Source organism: Ammospiza caudacuta, chromosome 19 (genome assembly GCF_027887145.1).
Source record: "Ammospiza caudacuta isolate bAmmCau1 chromosome 19, bAmmCau1.pri, whole genome shotgun sequence".
Lineage (NCBI taxonomy): Eukaryota > Metazoa > Chordata > Aves > Passeriformes > Passerellidae > Ammospiza > Ammospiza caudacuta.
In genome coordinates, this window is record NC_080611.1 from 7,868,388 (window position 1) to 7,890,414 (window position 22,027).

The window sequence follows — 22,027 nt, forward strand, 5'->3', positions numbered from 1 at the left end:
ACACAGTGCATAGACAGAGTCTTTAACAATGTCAGTGTTCTTTTAGGCAAAGAGCCATGGAACCCCCGTGATGCTGGAGCGACACAGAGATGTTCATGCCTTTAAAATGTCCCATTAGTGAAATGTTGTGGCGTAATTTTAAATGTTACAAAAGAGAAAGTTCAGCATTGCAAGCGAGGCTAAAATATCAGAGCAACACACTTATCACCAAGAAGATAAATCATGTCAGTAATTTCAACAAGTCTGCTCCCCCTGTAAACAAAAGTCTATCAACTGATAGCATGGATTTCCAATAACATAAAATGAGAATATTTTATGTCTCTTATATTATGTCTTTTTATCCGTGCATTAACAGCTTATTTTCACTCAACTTGCATTCAAGGGTTATCAGTGAGTAGAATATTAGCCATTATTCAAGTGTGTGAATGTGTGTTCTTACAGTTGCTTAATTATTCAGTTTTTGCTACATCTCTTGTGCTGGATTCACTGTAATTCCAGCAATGAGTGGATTCCTGTTAGAGGACAGCATTATGTTTGCACGGTGAAGTTTGGATCTATTTGTGCTCAGTTACATTGGTGTGCAGACAAGGTTGTTCTTCCTACCTTTGTTTGTAGCTCCTGATTTTCCCCTCTAACAGTGACAGGCACAGACTCCAGGAGGATTTTATCCTTCTTTTGCATTTCATAGAAATATAAATCTGCCAACACCCATCTTCCTGTGCATCAGCTCAGAGGTGGAAATGATGCTAAATCCTTTTACTGATTATTTGAATAAGTCCTTTGGATTTCTTTCTGCAAAGATCCTAAAATTAGCTCTTCATTAAGCTGATTAGAACATTCTCATTAGAAACAATCATATTATCACAAGGTTCTGTTAAGCAAAGCTGTTTCATTTTGAGAATGTGTTAACTTTTCTCCTCCTGTCATTTACACCATACTTTGATCCTTATCCGCTCTAGCAAATCAAAGGTCTGGTTTTGACAAAGAGTTCATATTTTCTTTCTTTTTTTTTCCTCCCTGAAGCCTTTAGCAAGCCATGCTGGATGTAATCTTCTCTTGCTTTTTACTTGATTGATATTTTTCTTTTCCAGGAAGTCAAATATTGCCAAGTAGTCCCCATTGTCTGAGAATGTGACGCTCTTGGGTCACCTGGTCTTTGGGTGGTCTCAGTCACAAGACTCAAGTTCTCAGGCACGTATTGAAGGGCTCGGAAAGTTTGGATTTATACACTGTATTTGTTGTGGTCCGCAGTGGTGGTGGTGGATGCAACCTTCCCCAAGAGCGTCCTGCACCAACGGGCAGGAGCCGCGAGGGCACCAGCACGCGCACAGACAGACAGACAGACACACAGAGACACACACAGCAGCTCGGCAGTGGAGGCACGGGACGCTCCAGGCACGGAGTTCCAACACGCTTTATTTCAGGAAATGCTGAAGGAGTCCAGAGGATAACGGAGGGTCCAGGCTATAAATCCAGGGAAAGAGGGGGTGGAGCATCAGGGATCCAATGGTTTGAGGGCTCAGGGGCAGGACACAAGACAGGAACCAATAGGGGGTGCCAGGGTGCATGGGTGGGGTTACACAAACCAATGGGGTTACAGGGAAGGAAGAACTTACTGGAACTTTAATATATTAGAGTAAAAAGGGTAGGGAAGGCCAGTGGGCCAATGGGGAGGAGAGAAATGGGACAAATTAACATAATCCTGCAGAGCACCATGGGAGCAGCTTCTTTCCTCGCCCTGAGCTGTGAGGAGTGCCCAGAGCCTGCAGTGCATCTCTCCAGGGCGCTGCAGTTCCCATCTTGCAGCAGGCTCACGGGCCTCTGTGTGTATTCATGGTTTTTCTTAGTCCATTGTTATAGACAGTAGACTCTGACTTGTCAGCTTTTAGAAGCAGCTCTTGCTGTTAGAAACAAGAACAATCTAATCCTGCATCTTGGGGGACATAATTGTGAGGTTTGCAAACATTGATGTGGGCACTGGAGAACTGCAGAGGAAAACCATGGCCCTCTGTCACCTTCATTAGTTCATCTGGTAACAAAAAGATTGATCCTTGAATCACAAAAATTATGATTAGAATGTACTTCTGGAGGGCTGTGCTCCAGCCTCCTGCTTTAAATGGGGCTGCCTGTGCTGCATCAGGCCAGTTTAGCCATTTCGGAATCTTCAAAATCCCTGATGCTGTCGTTGCTGCAGCTTCTCCCCCTGATCTTCTCTAAGGCTGTGCTAGCCTGATGGTGAAATCTTCTGCACCTCATTTCTGTTGTTCAGAGAGATAAGGCTCCTAAAAACTGAGCTTTGATTGAGGGGGATCTCTCTCCATGAAGCCTCACAGGCACATCCCAAACAAAGGGGTTTCCAAATCCCCTATGGTTTTTGACAATTGTTGAAACAGGCACATGAGGCAGAAGAGCTTAACAAGAGCAAGGATGGCTAATACAGGGAGCCTCTTTGCTGAAAAAGCAGCTTAGAGTCATTGCTCCTCAACAGCTGATAAATTCTGTAGTGCTCCTTAGGAAAGCTCGCCACAGAAAATCACATGGTTTTTGTAGCCCATTACAGCACTGCTATAGCAATATATTATTTAGCAAACAGATTTTCAAGCACAGTTTGTTTCATATTATCATCATATGCTTTAGTTCAGCTTTGAAGGGTCCTTTCTTCTTGGTGTTTTGGGTTTTTTTTCTCTTCCTTATTTAAACCTTGGTATCTGGCAGCGAATTCTGAAGCTATTTGTAAACAGATTTGCAAGCACAGTTAAAGGATGGTTTTTTTACACAGAGGCACAGCACGAGTTTTTTGCCAGAAGTTTCAGCCTGCAGTGGGGAGCATTGATTTCCCACTGTGGCAGATTCAGACATGCAGAGAATAACCCCTTCCTGGATCAGGGATTCAAAAACTCTTTGATACAGAGGAGACTGGCTCGACTTGCCCAGTTTTCAGAGAGTGTGTTTGAAATGTCTGCTGCAAATGGAGTAAGGCACGGCTTTGGCATTGCAGGATCTGTTTATTCATTGTGTTAGTAATGCCAGGGAGGTCAAAACAAAAATATGTGTGGCTGATTGATGTTCGCTGCAGAATGTACAGAGACTGAATTGCTGCAGTAAGACACAGAGATGGGCAAAGAGCAAATGTGGGGTTTTTTATTGCCTAGATTCCTGCTGTGCCAATGGTTTGAACACAAGTTTGTTCCTCTGGATGCAGCAGTTCTCTGACAGTATATCCTGAATGAAAATAAAATTTATTGCTGGAAGACCTCAAAAGAAACAGTGAGGACCTGAGTTTTAGACACAGATATATTTAAAAATGAGTCTAGAAGAAGCTCTGAGGCTTACTTGTAACTTAGTTTTAAAGGAGGCAGTGATTAAGCCAGATCAGCTTTCAGTGTGGTGTGCTAATCTCCTTGAGCCAGATAAGTTTAAAAAAAAGAAAAAAGAAAAAAAGGAAAAACCTCCACCTCCCAAAACAATAAACACAACCAAGCTAAAATCCGCCACAAACATTTCAGTGTAACAACATCATGTGTTTGCAGACACAGCATCAGAGCTGCTGGGCATGACCAGCACTGTCACACCTGGTTTATCTGACCAGGACAGTGTTAATACTGTTCCTGATAAGTAAAAACTGGTTTCCATAGCCACAGAAAATAAACCTTTCAGAAATTAGAGACAAAGTGAAATATTTAGGACGAAAAAAAAAAAAATTCCCATAATTTGAAAGCAATTAATCAAGGTTCATCTAACAGTATGACTTCATTCATTGGTTGTGTTGCAGGTTTATTTGACTGCTTTGCAAGGATTGATCATGAACTGCTTCTGCACCTGGCAGGATCCTTTGTGCAGTGTTTTATTGGGAAGGTGTTTCGGTGGCAGAGGTGACAGGCAGTGTCTGCTGACAAGGATTACAGTAATTGTTATCTGTAATGTTAAAGACACTTAGTACAGACTTGTTGGGTGAGGAAATTTCCATTCTGCTCTTTATGGCAGCAAGATAATCACTGTTGTGTTTCAGAGCATGACAGGATTTTCTCCTGTCACGTTAGTAAGTATCAGTTATCTGTGGAGAAATCTTCTCTAGGGTGCCACTTGAATGAGCTTACTTTGTATTTAAATTGTATTACCAGTGCGCTTAGTTTGGGGGAATAAATTAAACAATGCAGCATATCACTGTGTTTTGTTCAATTTTAATTTTGACTCGAGTGTTCTGTGTATCTGTGGCCACAAACGAACTGGAAGCAGTATATTGTGATTAAGTTAACCATAGTAACTCAGCTGTCTCAAAGCAACATCGGCTTGACAGATATGACAAGCCTGGGATTTTGACTTCTGCAGATATATTCTGGAGGGAGCTGAAAAATGAGAATCATAAGGCCTCATTTCTGAAGACAAACCACAGTGGGAACTGGTGTGTTCTTGTTAGAACTGGTAAATGTGGGCTGAGGTCGGCATGAAAAAGAACCCCAGACTAACATTTCAGATTAGATTCCCTTTTGCTCTGAATACATCACTCTGGGAAATTGAGATTAATGTTTGATATTTATCGGGGCTTGGGAGTGTTCACCCTAAATATTAAAGGAGACTTTTTGTGAGGAAAATTATACAAAAACCCGAAAAATCTGTTTCTAATCTTGGTTTGTGCAGGCTGCTTAGGATCCATTTTCTCCATAGCTCTGACTAGCTGGAGTTTAGGGCTGGCAAATACTGCGGTGCTAAAGTAACAGATCATATTGGTTTCAAAATAACTATCCTGTATTTGATATCTAAATAATAACGATTGTAAGCACAATCTGTCATCTTCTTGTCACTTGGACTCTTCTAGAAACTCCAAGAATAGCACAAGGCACCAGCTCTGGCTCTGTCACAAGTGACAGTTCCCTGTTGTGCTTCATTTACTTCTGTTGTATTTGATTTACTTCTCAAGCTGCTAAAGCATTAACTATAAATCTATTTGTTGACTGATTTTTATGCCCCCCTGAACCCCAACCCTCCCCCTACAAGAACAATTGTTGAATTTTAACCCAGATAAAGTCATTTTATTATGTTTCTATTCCTTCCAACCTGTTAAATTTAAGTTTCCATAAAAACTCCAAAGCACATTAAGAAGAGATGTTTGTAGATGTATATTGAAGGAATATTTTCTAGCTAGGAGAAATATTTTCTTTGCAGTGCCAGGGCAACGAGAAATACTGATATTAATGAACATCTGTTTCTCTTTTTTTTTTTTTTTTTTGCCATTGAGGGAAAAACATCTGCAGAAGTGCTCTAATCTCTTGTGGCTTTCTATACAAATGTTTCTAATCTTAATCTGTTTGCTTTGAGCATGTGTTACCACTGCAGCTTCAGTCTGAGGGCTGTCTGTTCACCCCACGCTGCACGGAGCAATTGCCTCGACAGATTCGTGTGTGCTTCTCATTTTTCTCTTTGTTTTCCTTCTTCAAGCATGAAAGCAAACACTTCTGGGAAAGAAATCTTCCTTTGTCAGAAGCTGTGGTTATTAACACGAATAAACCGGACGAGGCTCTCCTTATTTGATGAGAATGAGTTTACAGGCAGGGTGTTTGCTCCCTCGGGAAAATCTTCCCAGCTCTCTGTGGAGCTCCTGTGGTGGCAAAGTGAGGCAGAGGGGAGGTAATTCCTTTGGCTGAGAGATTGGCTGGTTTTCCCCTGCACTTAATGTAGGCTGCCCATGGAGTGGGGAGTGATGCTCAGTTAACCCTCCAGAGGGAGCAGAGATGAAAAAGGGAGAAAAATATCGTGGAGGAGAGAAAAAAGGAGTTTTTCTTTGCCATGATGGTCAGAAATTACCTGTGATCGGGCAAGTCGAGCCCTTCTGCCATTCAATACCTCTTTGGAGATCTAAAGTTTCAGGTGATCTTTTTTAGCTTCCAGGTGTATATGAGTTGTTCCTCCATCCTCCCTCCACCTATTATTTTATTTTATGTTGATTCTCTTTGAGTTTTTAATGGGTTATGTCCTCACTTTGCTATGTGACTGACCCCAGCCTGGCTTTGTGACCTTCCCTCCCAGGGTGGGCTTTTTGAGAAGGCAGGACAGCAAATTGTAGGCTGGTTGACTGGCCCATGCCTGTGGGTGGTCCTGGTTTTCCCCTTTTTTCTCCTTTAAAAAGCTGCCCTTTTGTGAGTGGGAAAAAGCTACACCTTGTGCAATTCACTGCCAGTGCAGCTGTTGAATTTTTAAAAAATTATTTAATTATAATATATATAATTTATAATATATACAATATACAATATACAATATACAATATACAATATATAATATATAATATATAATATATAATATACAATATATAATATATAATATATAATATACAATATATAATATATAACATATAACATATAACATATAATATATAATATATATACATATATTCATATATACATACATACATATATACATTTATACATATGTAATATAATATATACCTATATTATAATGTATATAATATATGTAATGTGTAATACCTTTTACATATTATATATAATGTATATATATTTCTATATATAATGTGTATATATATATATATACATATATATATATATATATATATATATATATATATATATATATACACATTATATTAATTATATGACTGAAAGGAAGGAAAAATATGGATGTCTCCTGAATGATCAGTAGGGATGAACCTCAGGAAGAGGAGAGCTGAGCTGGGCTGAACTTAGGGCTAGGAGGAGATTTAAGGTAGGAGTCCAAACTCCATTATCACAAGAATGTTAAAAAAATAATGCTTTGTCCTGTATTGTTGTGTTATCAAATGTTACACCTGCCCTGAAAGATGTGGAGGGTTTTTTGAAACTCAGGTGCTGTTCTCAAACAGGATGCCCTCATTTGCAGCCTGCAAAGGAACAAGTGATTTCCTTGTGCAGGAACAAATTTCTGCCTCTCTGATTGCCTAAACACACTTCCCAAGTGCTCAGGAGCTCCTGAAAATTCTCCTGCAAAGTCAACTATATTTCATGTCAGCAGTAGGTGTTTTGGGAATTTTACATTGCTTTCAAAAATTTTTTATCATTATTTCTGCATTTTACTGTCTGCACATTTTATAACTTTTGTTCTAATAAACCCATCTAATTTAACAACTATTAATCTGAGCATTTTGAAATCACTGGACATTTTCCATTTGCTATTGAACACTTTAGGAATCATCAACGTGACATGATGTAAATCTATAAATGAAATATTACCTTTCACATAAAATCTGCATAATCTGCATAGATTTTTTTGCCTTGATTATTTTATAGTCTGTTCTCTGAGGTCATTTTTGAATCATCAATGTCTTTATCCTTGCCTCTTGAATATAAAAAATTCTACTAATTATTGAACAGTCTTTATAAGTTAAGCCAAATGAGGACTTAATGACTTCTCAGATTCAAGACTTCATCCATCTAGTATTTCATGCATATTTTAAATGCTGTTCATTTAGTTGAAATATCCTGAGAATGGCCATAAATTGATGTTATTTTTCCTTCCCATCTGTAAGCTGGAAACAGAAAAAAATAAATTACCCTGGTTTTTCTGTTTCATTAGAACAGTAGAGTATAGGTATTTCCCCCCCTCTCCTCTCAAGTGCCAACATCCTTTGGCACCAGAGGTCTTTTAAAGTTGTGATAACCTTAATTCACCTCTGATTATTATGCTGAGTAAACTTCAAGAAGTTTAAAACTTGAGTTGAGCACAGACTTTTGCCGGTGTTTCATCTAAAATATTTGAGTCTGGGGAAGATGTCTTAGATTTTTTTTTTCTTAGACACAAATTTCATTTGGGGAAAATTAATTTTGCAAATTAGATTAATTTACAAACTTCTTGAGAGGGGAGGAAAAAGATTTTTAAAAATAATTTTGCACTTTTTTTCTTCATTGTATCTACTTTTGAAGTTCTTGGAGGAGGATAAAGATCACGTATATCACCCAAAAATGTGGAAATGTCTGGGACAGAGGCCATGACTCAGTTTACCTCCTGGATCTCACAAAAATGATGATTGAGGGGCTGAGCATAGAGATCACAATAAATTGCGAACTGCAAATATCTGTCTTGGCAGGGACTCTGCCAAGGCTCTAGAATTGGTGCTAACTGAATCATGGGACTGCTGGAGTGAATGGGGCCGTGATAAATTTACATCAGTGAAAATGAGAATATAGCTTGACAGTGTATTTCTGAAAGATAAAAGCAATTATTTTCTGTTTGTGTTTCCTACAAGTCTCCCAGTCTTTAGTGTTGAAGCAAATTATCAAAAGAATTTGCACAATGAAAATGACTATCATCTGATTATTTAATGATATGATGGATCAAAGTAAATGGTAGTGTCCCTCACAGTGTCTTTTTAAAAAGGTTAGAAAGTCTTTAATATCCTAAATAAGCCAAAAATTATTTTGGTTTTATTGGATAACAGGATACAAAGGGACCATTTCTAGATGAAATTTATGCCTCATGTGACACCTGCACATTGCAATAATCATAGAATCACTAGGTTGTAAGAGACCTTCAAAGTCATTGATATGTTGATATCAAACTAAGTGCAACTTTCTGAAATTAAATCCTTCAGGTCAAATTAGAAATATATCTGTCAAGGTATTCTTATCACATATCTAACAGCTAATTTAAATACCATTATAAAAAGTTAATTAAGCATTATCTGCAAAAACCTGAAGTATAAAACTAAAGGACTAAAATTAATAGTGCAAGAATGAGATTCACTCAGTTTTAAACTAATTGTTTTTACATGATATCTTCTGTTAAAGCATAAGCTCATTGGGGGATTGCAGGATAGTAAATTTTTACCAGGATTTAATTTTGTTTAATTTAGACCAGAGTTCTATAATAAGATTTACCACAGAATACTCAAATTAGGTTAATTATGCACGTCAATTTTTGTTCATAAATCATTCTTAAAAATAGACTTGGGACTCAAGGTAGGTAACACACTACATTAGTGCTAATGCTGTTTGGAGTGCTGGTTTTATTTGGATGCAGCAGAAACTGATGGTGCTGCTCATTACATATTTGTGAAGACCATAAAGTCACAAGTGGAAATAACCTGAGATTTGATGAGATGTAAAAGGATTCTGCAGGGCAGGTTGTCCTGGATGACCGTGGCCCAAGCCATAATGCAGGAATTAAAGCATGCCATGGAAATGATGTCGGGAACATGACCTGACTGCTCTTCACAGTGATGGCACAGAACTTTTGTGGGAAAACCATCAGTCATTTGGTTTCACCTTTGCAAACAATTTCCAAGAGTGTGGGCATTGCAGGCAATGTCCTTCAACAAGTGGGTGACAAGCTTTAGAGCTGCAGGTGTCCCCCAGAGGGGACAGAGTTGTCCCATTAACGGTCCACAGTGCCTTTGGAAAATTATCTGATCCGCCCAAACACTAATTCACTGGAAGGTTTTTCTTTTCCTTATTGACACAGAATGTGCTTCATTCTCCACTGGAGGGATGTGCAGACATCCTCCTCCTCTCTTTTAAAAGCAGATAACCTTGTTTTTAAAACTCCGTGCAGATGCTGAGTGATTGCAGTGCACTTATCTGCCACATTATTTACAAATCTCAAGAACTTAACAGCTAGAAAATTATTAGTTAAAGGACATCATAAATCTCCCACACAGCCCACACACAGTGAGTGTGCTGGCTGTAATCCAATCCTTGCAGCTGGGCAGTACATTTTTAATGTGACCCAAAAAAGGAAAATTTCAATGGCTTTTACGTTTTCTCAGTGGGGAAGGGTCCCCAGTTCTACCCTTGGAGTAGCCTGGGGCGTTTCAGAGCACCCCACATTGCAGCTTGTGGCCTCAGGGGCTGCTCCAGGAGAAAATGAACCCACTGATACCCTGGTCAAACAGCAGCTTTGGCAGATTCTGGGGGCTGGGGCATGACCAAGTTGGCAGTGTTTCACAAGAGAATAAACTCATCCTGATAAACAAGTCAGGATGATTTAGAGAAAGGGGTAATAAAGCCAATTTAATGACCTGTAGTTGGAGCAAGAGATCTGATATATATTTCTGATTCGATATAAAGGAATATTTATTTCCTCACAGGACCTTCTCTGGCCTGCGGTTTCAGAGGTGAGGTGTGGTTTTTGTCAGCATGATTTCTGTAGTGGAGAATATTCTTTCCAAGGGTAGCATTAAAGTAGATGCCTCTGGATTAGGATCCAGACCTGCTTGTAAGTAAATTTTGGGGTACTTTTGTCAGATATGGCAGCTTCTGAGAAATCTCCAAGGCACATTCAAATTCTAATAGACAGAGCTCAGTGGATCCCCAGACAGTAAATCTGATATCTGACTTATTCATCTCTCTATTGATTTATCTGTCTTGTTTATCTAATCAGCTTTATCACCTGAATCTTTTAAAATTTAATTTTATTTAATCCACCTTTTTTTTCCCCTAACAATCCTACTGCTGTGTTATTTTAGTGGGGAATCTGGAATCAATAAATGAAATGGCAAAAAGGAAGAAAGATTGATTTTTTTATATTATTTTATTTATTTTTAATTTCACATGTTTTCTTTTTATTATTTGTCTTCTACATTTCTCTACTCTTAGAAAAGTAGGGGCAGCTTGTTGATTTTTAATTTTTTTTCCCTTCTACATAAATCTCCAGTTGATAAATGCTTGTAGTTAATGAGCATTTGCCAACCAGCAGAGGCTTGATTTGTCCGTGCTTTGTGGTAACTCCATTAACTGCAGTGATTTTGCAACACCCCATTAGAAATTATGGCTCTAAGTGAAACATGTTTTTGGGGATGCTCAGTGAATAAAGATTTGCCTGGGATGGACAACAAGCAGAGCAGACGTGGATAAAAACATGCACATGCACAGTGCAATGAAGAGGGAAAAACAGGATGGGTGCTCGTGTGCTGGTGGGTGAGCCCGTGGCAATACAGGGACCCCACCAGCTCAGGATGGGAGGCCAGAGTAGTGGGAACTTGTGTCCCATTCACAGAATCTCAGAATGACTGAGGTTGGAAAAGATCATCCAGTCCAACATCTCTCAACACCACCCTGTCCCCCAGCCCATGGTGCTGAGTGCCACATCCAGTCTGTCCTTAAACACCTCCAGGGTCGGTGACATCTCCCTGGGCAGCCCATTCCAATGCCCAGCCACCATTTCTGTGAAGAGCTTCTTCCTAATGTCCAACCAGAACCTGCCCTGGCACAGCTTGAGGCTGCGTCCTCTTGTTCTGTTGCTGTGTTCTGGGAGCAGAGCCTGGCCCCCATCTGGCTGCACCCTCCTGCCCAGGAGTTGCAGAGAGTGATGAGGTCCCCCCTGAGCCTCCTCTTCTTCAGGATAAACAACCCCAGCTGCCTCAGGTTTGTCACAGCCAGCTCCAGTCTGTCAGAGCCGTGCTGGGCTGGGCTGGGTTGAGGAGGAAAGGGCCTTCCCTTGCTGGCAGAGCCTTTGCACACACACAGAGCAGTTGCTCTGCAATCAGAGAAACAGACCCTGCTCTCTCTCTGAGGACACTGCCCAGGGCTTTGCACTTCCCTGCCTCCCAGGCAGGACATCTGTACCTCACTGAAACACCACGCACCACCTGGGGCCAGGTTGTGCTATGGCACAAACACGGCCACTCTTGGTTGATACTGAATGGGGATTTTCTGTGCTGCTTTGGTTCTCAAATGACCTGAGAGTCAGTGAAGTGTGGGTGGGTAGCTCTGCTGGTGTAAGGCTGTGCTGAAATTTGGAGATGGGATTGTCAGGAACAGTGTTTAGATACACTTCACTCTGGCTAAGAGTACAAGAGATTGACTTTTATGTGCAATCCAAATTCCTAGAGTGTGCCAGGGCTTGCATGGGTCTTTCAGGGGTGAAGAGATAGACGAGAATCTTGATCTCATGATCAGGAGGCTGGATTTATTATTTTATGATATAAGTTACATTAGGACTATACTAAAAGGAATAGAGAGAAAAGTTCAGAAGCTGCTAAGCTAAGAATAGAATAGGAATGAAATTCAACAAAGGACCTCTCTCTGATTCTGTCCCTGAGAGAGCTTGGTCTTTGATTGGCCCTTAATTGTAAACATGGAACATGGGCCAATCCCAGGTGCACCTGTTGCATTCCACAGCAGCAGATAACCACTGTTTGCATTCTTTCTCTGGGGCCTCAGCTTCCCAGAAGAGGGAAAAAATCCTAAAGAAAGGATTTTTCACAAAGGATGTCTGTGACACTAGAGAGCTTGTTCAGCTCCTGCCCAACTCCTCGTTGCTGTTATTTCCCGAACTGGTTCATTTGGAATCTGTGCCTACGCACCCTGCACATACTGCCAGGCTCCAAGGAAGAGCTGCTCCATGATGTTTACTCCTCTCAAAGACTCTTCAGTTTATCCAGCAATGGCATAACATGATCCAGTCTGTGAAAATGACAGCTAAAAGCATTAAAATTGCAAATAAAAGGCCCCCACTTTTCAAAAGTGGGGGTAATTAATCATTGGCGTAGTTCATCCAAATAGTGATTTCTTGGAGCTGTTGGAGAAAGGTGAGTAATTCTTGCTGAAAATATGGGAATATCTGAGTAGTAAAACTCCTGTGCAGTAAAGGAGCTCTTCCAGCTACTGAAGGAACATCAAGCCTGCTCCATTTGAACAGTCAGCCCCAGGGCTTTGTGCAGGGTGCACACAGAGTTGTAAGAGCCCTGTTTCAGGCCAGAAGATGGGCCAGATTCTGCTGTTGTCCCATTTTGGTTTTTCACAAATAAGTGGTAGGACCTTGGCAGGTGCTGGCAAGATGTGCAGTTGCGTTTTCATCCTCCAAAACCCCACTCTGAGGGCTTTTGTGGAGAATCCCTGAAACCCTGGTCTTTGTTAAAGCTTTTTTGTGGGAGACAAGGAGGTGTGTGCTCGTCTTGGCTTTTGCCATCAGAGATTTATGTTTGTGTTTATTGAAAAACTCTACAGTAATATGGATTGAAAGATGTAGTATAAAAGAAGAATCCAGCACCAAAATTTTTCTGCCTTCCTAATGCCACTTCAGAACTGACGCATTATTGTATTTACTTAAGAAACAGATCACTATTTATGTTTTTTCTCACCTTTCCTTATCCAAATCTTTCTATTTTCCATTTATTCTCTCCCCTTGCAGCACAATGCTGGCTGTTTGTCAGGTACAAGGCTTCACTGCTAAAATAATACACTATTCATTGCTGGAAGCCTGATAATGGGTAAAATATCAGCTCTGGCTGACAGTGGGTTTGGCCTTGGAGGCTTGAGATGTTCTCTAATGAATGTGTTTTATGTTATTTTTGTGAAAGGGGGGAAAATTAATTTGAAGAAAAATATTTGTTGGATATTGCTTATGTGTTTTCTGGAGGACACAAACTCAGGAACAATGCTGACAACCAAAGCAGAATCTTCAAGGATTCTGTGCAGCTGTTCTCTTCCTCCCCACCACCCTTTGTTGTCGCTCACATTGGAAATCCTTATTCAGCTTTCTGAACACTGCCCACGTTTCACACGGGTGTTTTGCTCTTACTTTTTCAGTAACTTACTCACCATTTTCTTATCTTTTTATTTTTGAGCTGGTTTCCAAACTGTTCCTAACTTTTGGAGAGTAAACATAACTACACATGAATTTGGTTGCTTTCTCCCTCACAATACTTTCCATTTACTTTTGTCACAATAGTTCACTTTCATATTTTGTGCCTACCAAGAGAAACTGGATTTTATCTTCTTAGGATCAGTCTTTGGGTGGTTCATATGTGCATGCAAAACAGTCTTTGGGGGGTTCAAATGTTTATTGCATGCAAAATTCTGGTGTTCTATAGAAAGCAGTGAATAATATTTATTAAGTGCATACCTGGTGCAACTCATTTCACTTCCAAATCTCAGAAGAGGCAGCTTCAGTAAAGCTAAAATTCTGCTGCCCTCAGGAGTAGGAGAATCAAATCCCAGTCTATTTTAACCCAGGCTGAGACTCTGCCTTTTTTTATCAGCTGACAATATTTTTGACTGGTGGTGAAATGATCTTTTTGAACACACCTATGTGTGAACAGGGAAAGAGTTTTCCATTTAGAAGTAGATCCAAGTAATGCGAGAGTAACGAGATCAGTTTGTTCTGGTCTTTCACTGACTTTCTGATTACTTTTAGCTCTGGCCAGAATCCAGCATGGATTATTAAATTCTTCCTACCTAATTCCCCCAGTAGTAGTTTCAGTTGCATATGGCATTCTTTGGCTTCTGTTGCTTTTTTTTGTTTGTTGGTAACTACTCAACTGTTCTACATTTCACCCCCAGAATTGGGTGCATTTCAAAAGCTCATGAAGTGTTTCATATTTTGTATTGTTTATAAGGCACCTTGAGACTAGTGTGGATTAAGGTCCCACCTGAATTAAAGAATATATTACTCAATTCCCTGACATAATTCATAAGGCATAGGTTTTAGAATCTTACTAAATATCTCGCCATAGGATTAGTGGGGTTGTAAGGGAGCTCTGGAGACCAAATAATTCTTGCTTGGAGCAGGGTAAGCTGTGGTAGGATGCTCAGGATCATGCTGGGCTCTGCATATTTCCAAGAATGGAGGCTTCATACTCTCCCTCAGCCTCCTGTTGCAGGGTTTGACCTCTTTTGAGCACTTGTTAGATCTCTGGCAGGACACAGAAAGTGTTTTGAATCTGCAGGAAGTTTTCTTTTTGAGTCTTCTTGTATCCTCTGTTGCACAGCTGTTCCTGTGGTCCCACTCCTGGGTCCTGTCGTCCGTGGTATTCCCTTCCCTTACTGTCAAAATACAACATGTATTTGGATGCAGAGAATGTTATGTCATCCCCCTTTCCATCCAAGAAAAACAGAAAAAAGTGAACTCAAAACATAACAATACAATTCAACAAGACAATTCAAAGACAGAGTAGATATTGCTGCAGAAGTGCTCAGTTATTTTGTAAAGTGACATTGTGCTTTTCCAATGCAGCAGTAGATTCATCAGTCATTAGGAATTACACGAGTACCTGTTCATTCTTTCCTTTAAAAAAAAATGCATTGCAGCCAACAGAAATAAATGTGAGCTGAGATTTGATGGAACACTCCCCCGCCAGCTCATGTGAAAGATTTACAGAATTCTGCTCACTAATTCAGGTGGAGGTCTCCCTGATTCTCTTCCAAGGCTGGAGTCATCAACAAGGCAGGCGCTTGGACGTGAGGCAAACACAGCCCAGGTCTGCACTGGGCTGGGAAATCCAGAAAGTCACATGAAACACCCCAGAACAGCCGCCTAAGCAGATATTTCAAATCCCATAAACTGGGCAACAGGAGAAAGGCAAGAAGATGAACCATTGCTGATGGGGTTTAAGTTGCTGATTCGTTTCCTTGTGTGTAGCACTGCTTTGGTTTTGGATTTCTGTTGATTTTATTTGCTTCTGCGATTTGAACGCAATCCCTCCAAATAATTTTGTTATGAAACAGCAGTGCAGTGAATCAACTTAAATCCTGCACAGCCCATGATTTGGGTTCTGAACCAAATTTTCCCAAGATTGTATCTTAGGGTCCGAGTTCAGGGAGATTATTAATTTAGTCTTTGAGCACTGACGTTAAATTAGAGTTTCCTGGAAAGTGCCACAAAAAGTCTGAAGCGTGAAAGATAAAGTAAATTAACTGAAAGGAAAACTAGTTTCTCTAAAAGCTGAAAAATTTCTTTGCTTCATTCATACCTGGAGCTTGTAATTTTCATTTCTTGCTTTCCAAACAAAGTGTGTTATCCAAGTTTCGAGTCTACTGTGCTTGGTTGTGATGAAGATAACACTTCCTGACCATACACTTGACTGCAACAAAATAACTAAAGCCAATATATTTGAATAAAGAGAAAATTAATGATGTTATTTACTCCTTCTCATTAAGGGCATTAAAACAGATGTGCATCAAGGAAAAAAAGATTAATTAATAGAGGCCAACAAGTGCAACATTTAAAATTAAAGCAATTTTAAAAAGGTTTAGTTGCAAATTGCTTCTAATGGAATATTTAATTTTAAAAATGCAAGCAATTAAAAAAGCATGGAAAAAAATTAAATTAAATTGCAATCAACCTGACGACAAGCCTAAACTGTAGGTGCCATCTGCTTAATAAATATTCTGTCAGAGCAGTACAGGGCAATAATTTAAATTATGTGGGATTAAGAATTCAGCCATCAGCTTCCAGGCTCTTTCTCAATGCTCCTTGTAGAGGGTCTGAGCCTTCAAAAAAAACCAAAACATATATGTTTATTCTGGACTTGTTTTGAACAAGAAAGCTCTCTGGTAGATGTTGGAGTGGGGTGGTTTACAGCCCATATTTAAGAACTAAAAGGAACAGCAACTCTTCCATGAGGCCTGCATTAGTAGTGGAAATCCATTTCTTCCTGAGGGTAAGCCTGCAATACAATCAGAAGGTCAGAAGGTTTCAGGCTATTTTACTTAAAGTTTTCTGTTTATGTTTATTTTCCCTCTATCCTGACCTTGGACAGGAGGTTGGAGTCAGTTAAGTGTATTCCTCTTTTCCACTGTGAATACTTCGGTGTTGAGAAAATTTGGTTTGGTTGATGTTTTTAAAACTTTTTGGTTGAATTTTTCAGCTTTTCATTCCATGTGTGTTTTCTAATTTGGCCTGGCAGAAATATGGCATTAAAATTTCCACAGTGAAAGGAATTTTGGTGTGGCAGTTTTAAAATCTTTGTTAGTAAGGGCTTATGCTTTAGAATTTGGTATTGGAAAATGCTCCTCCAGCTAAAGAGTGTCCCTACTTTTCTTTTGTTATCTCTGTAATAATTCAATATTAGCTAAGTGTTTGACAGTGGCATTGGGAGTGCTGCCTGTGACCCATCAACGCCAGTGGACAGCCCATCATTTACTGTGTGATTTTAAACAAATCCCAGGTTTGGCAGAGCCTCCTTGTCCATGCAGGCACCAAGAGTGGGTTTGCATTTAACCACGGAAAAATCAGTTCATTTGCCATGTCTGAGAATTCCCCCTACATCAAACTCTCACAATTTGTTATTTGGCTGAATTTTGGGTGCAGTGAAGGACAGAACTGATGGAGGTTTCTGTGGTGCACAGCAAGGTAGCAGCTGTTGAAGGCAACAGCTGAATGGTGATGGTGATGTGCTGCTTGAGATGTCTCAGTGAATTCCTGCTGGTGTCAAAACCACCACCACATCTTCCCTTTACAGTTTCAGCCAGAATGAAACAAACCTCCAAGGCCTGGAGTGCATCTGCAGCTTATTTCTTCCTATTGAGGTAGAAAAACCAAAAACACACTTTGAAGGGGCAGTTTTGACAGGTAAGGTTGCACCAGTGAATGATGGTGTAAGGGAGTGGATGGTTGGAGTTTGTTTTCATTTTCTTCCTTGGGAAGAATAGGGAGAGAGGTTAGGAGAAACAAGGGAGCTTTTAAAAATACCTTCTAATATGTGATTCAGTATCCAGCCTCAAATCCTTACTCTGTGTGTGTATATATATATATATTGCAAAATAAACAAATCTGACATGATTCATAGTGTTAAGTAACTGCAGCGCAAGGTCAATTAGCCTCAGTACAAATTGCAAACACTTGCAGACGTATAACAGAACCCCTAAAAACAGCAGCTCACGGGCAGGTTGAGCAGCATAACTCACATACATGTTTATCAGCACGCTTTCTGAGTTAATTCCAAGACTTTTTGAAAGGTTTGGTACCTAGAAGCAGCAATGGCAGAAAAATAAGTCACTTGTTTTGAGACTTCCATTGCTTTTCTCACTCCAACACCTTGGCAGTGTTTAACCCCTTGGGATCAGACAAAGTGTATTTCAGCTTTTGCCTGACCTTGGAAGTTAGGTAAGGTGGCTTTTTCATCCTATTTTCATGCATTTTCTTCACTTGCACTGCAATTCCCAGCGTGGGTTCACATTTCAGTTTGGATGCCACATGAGGCATTGATTGCCAATACAATGACAATTACAGAAATTATTATAGTCCTGCTCCTGGGCTAAAATCTCAGGAATCCAAGAATGAGGGCAGAAAATACATGATTTTTGCTGGTTTGCTGGTTTTATTGACTGTGACTAGGCAACATAGTGCTTGGAAGGATGGGAGATTACTCTTTCAGTCTTAATTTTGGTCAGAACCCAATCATAGCACAGGAGCACTTATGAATGGATGAGCAGCATCAAGAATCAATCTTTGTTAACAGCTTATCAGTGGTAAAAGTAAACCCCAAGTCACAGATTTGAGCTGGAATAATACTGGGATTGAAACTTGCCACAGTGGAAATACAAAAGTAAAAGAATTGCTATTAGCATATAGAGGGACTGAAGAGCATGCATGTAGGCATGACGTGGATCCATCAGCCATTGCAGCAGGCATTAATTTAACTTTCTGCAACACTTGGATAACTTGGATATAAGCCTGGTGTGGAAAATCACATGCACATCAGTTTAACCCTGCCTGCTAAAATGGAATAGCAATTCTTTCCAGCACCTCAATCAGCTCTATCAGGTTATTAAATGCAGGCTGGTGGTGCCAGAAACTGCTCTGTTGCACAAACTGATACATTTAAAAAATGAACACAATTCATGTCAACATCTATTGGAAATACCCAGAATGGTTTTTCCAGCTATCACTTCTCTGTATGTTTATGAATAAGTTTATGGGTGTTTGTTCTTTTTTTGGCAGAAGGGAGTGCACTTTTGAATATCCACATTTCCATGAAAACAAGATTTCAGTCATACCTGGGGAATAGAACACATCTATTACTCTATAGTAAAACTGGGGGTTTGTTTATGGCAGAAGGAGTAAGTGTGAAGTGCTTTGATTTAGGGGCATGAAAGGAGGGGTTGGGGGGTCTGAGGGCTTTTCTTTTTTTTTTTTTTTTTTTTTTTTTTTTAGAATTATTTCAGGGTACAGGGAAAGAGAGGAGCTATTCCAAAATGAGACTAACTCTGGCACTAACTTCCAGTTCTAATTTACTGCACAGTTCAACTGAATATTTCATTGTGAAGATGGATCCTCATCTTCTTGAAGGCAGTAGAAACGTGTCCACAAAGACCACAGCCCATAGGAGCTGATTTATTTGGTGAGGGAAGGAGGGAAGGAGGTGGAAAAGGGAAGTAAAGAAAATATGAGTAATGTTGCCAGATTTTGACCTCTAGATCAAGTAATTACATTAAAGCCTTGACTATCTATTTTTCTACCTGTATCTCTAATTATCTTTTGCTCATTTAATATGTCTGTGTTTATAACCATATTATGGAATATGATCATATCATGATCATAAATTCGTGGTACTGCTCAGAAATCAAATTAATGCATCTCAGCATTACAATCACTGTATATATACCCAAATACACATCCTGTGGATAGAAACCTGACCTAGGGGGTTCTGAATTCTCAGTTTGGTAAGTGTCTAAGTTGCTAAGCTTAGGATGGAGCTGTACCCCATTTAACCAGCGCCTGCTGAAAGACTCTCTGAGGTCCTACCTGTGAGAGGTTCCCAGAAGAAAGTATGCAAAGAAATGCTAAGCACCTCCAAAAACTGGTCTCTGAGACTGACTTCAAAAAGCCATCCCTGAAAGGGCCCTCTGAAAAGCACTGGAAATTCAAAGGGCTGGGGTGTGAGGGAATGAGGTGGAGCAGAAGGAAGGGTGTGCAATGCAAACAGAAATGGGAGCATAAATACAGCCAGGAGGGGAAATTGTGAAAGTCAGAAGAAATAAGTGCTTGATCTTGCTGTGTCAAAGAATAGAGGAGTCAATGAGGAGATCTGAGAATTTCTAAAGACTTCCTAATGTTCAAAGACTTAAAAATATATTAAGGGTTGGGAATTTTTTTAGCACTTATAACATTATATGAGACTGAGCAGAAAGTGTTTAGGCACATATAAAATAAAGATATTTTAAATAAAATCAAAACAGCACTCAAGGTCTTTCTGAAAAGCCGCCTGCCACCCCCAGGTAAGAAGACAAAGCTGAGTTTTATCATCTTACCCAAGATGAATAAAATTTCAGAGTTTAAGCACAGCCCAGCATGCTCAATTTATAACAGAAGGGCAACGATTTCCACTGTGAGAGTGACACCTGTGAGGTGACAGTGACCTGCACTGCCCTGGGAGAGAATCCAAGCACAGACCCAGGATGTTCTAACAGAATATCCCCCTGGCACATGAAACAAAGCTGAATCCCTCATTAACATGCCTTCTCTTCCCTTCTGCCATTGACATTTCTGATCCCCAGGGGGGTTATAATGAAGCAACACACTGCAAACTGCCCCACTTTTGTTACTGTTTTTATTGCTAATCCTCTTTGGAAGGAATTTGTGCTTGACCTTTAGCTGGGTCGGTTTACAGTCAGGTCTCAAGGAGCTGACAATTAGCAGCTAATCAGTGAAGGACATAATTGTTTCAGTAGTGTTGTTTCCCTTTTCCTGTAAGGTTTAGACTTTTCCTGGTCCCCAAATATCTGTAGTTTATGTTGTATCAATGCCTTGAAAGTGGGCACAATGTAGAGCATAAAGCAGCTCTGATTCTGCTTGGCTGACCAGCTTGACCAGCCAGATGAAGGTAGTAAATGTTGCTTTCACATCTGTTGACTTATTTTCACTTGCCTTAGAAGAAAACAGGCTTTTCAGACTGTCTTGATTCACTTCATCTTTTGAAATCCAGCCCTGTGTTAGGAAGAGTGAATGTGAATACTGAATTCATACCGTATCACATTTTAAAATGAAAATCTTGTTGTGGTAAATGGTTAAAAACTTCTCTCCTATGCAAACTGTCATCATGAAATCTTTGTGTTTGAAGAAGTGCAATGAACAGCACTGGGGGATTTGAAAAAACGTCTAGAGCTTGAGCTCATGTAAACTTGAGTGAAGTCTAGGGCAGTTTTTGTTTGGCAGGCCCCAAACTCTCAGTGACTGTGGTCTAGATTTCTCCAAGTTGATATTTTGATGGTAATTGTCCCTAGAAAAAACATCCTTCTTCAGAAGGTTTTTCTGAGTGTAGATTTCCCAAAAGGGAAGGAAAACTCAAAAACTTGCAATAAGTTCACAAAGAGCTACTGGTGAGGATAAATAGCTTTATCTGTAGATTACTTGGTTCAAACCACTACCAAAATCCTTCCTGCACTATGGAAATGTGCCTTCTCTCCCACGCAGTCTCACATGTGAAGCACAGGATTGATAAACTGTCTTTTACTGCTTTCAAGCCAATCCATAATTGAACATGGTGTATTTCAGTTTAAGATGAGAGGTCAATCTATTTGCCAAGTAATTGTCTGAAAATTGCAGGAACAATAAAACATAAAGTTGTACAGTTTGTAACATACACGTTCAGGGCTGGCAAGAAATGTTTTTGCATTTAATTGACATTTAACAAAATAATTACAAGTCCTTCAGGATAATTAGAATATACACTGTATTTGCAAAGTGCTTAAAATACTAGTTGACCTTTAGTAAGTGTGTTAATCAATAGCAAACATATAACTTGCTATTATGTCAATTAAATGTCTGTGTATTTCATTCAGATGCTGAAAGGCGAAGGTTAAGTCATGTTAAATCATTGCCCTGTCAGGATGGGCATTTGGCTCTGATGTGCTGCTTCCAGAGAACACAAGCAAAATATCCTCTGCAATGCCCCAGGGGTCTGCCTGATTCAGTTTTTAATTTGCAGCAGGGATTTTAGAGCCTTGTGCTCCTGTGAGTTGCAGTCATAGAACTCATTCCCAAGATGCAGAGTTCTGAAGAGGTGATCCCTCTTTTGTCTCTCCAAAAATGTTAATGAATGGAAGGGTGTCTCTGCTGAATGGTACTTCTCCTGCAGTGTCTTCCAGCATCCAGAAAAAAATAATGACCTTGTATATAAGGCATCTTTCACCAGAAAGATTAATATCTTCTTCCAAGATAGAGATATCATGATGTTTTATATGTACTAATGAGTTAATACAATAAAGGTCAGCAAAGAGTCAGAAAATATTTGTGTTGTTTTCTGCTTTTCTGTAGCAGTTGCTGCATGACCTCAAAAGTAAGAGGTAGAAATGTTTGCCAGTTGCGATCAAAAGTTGTAGAT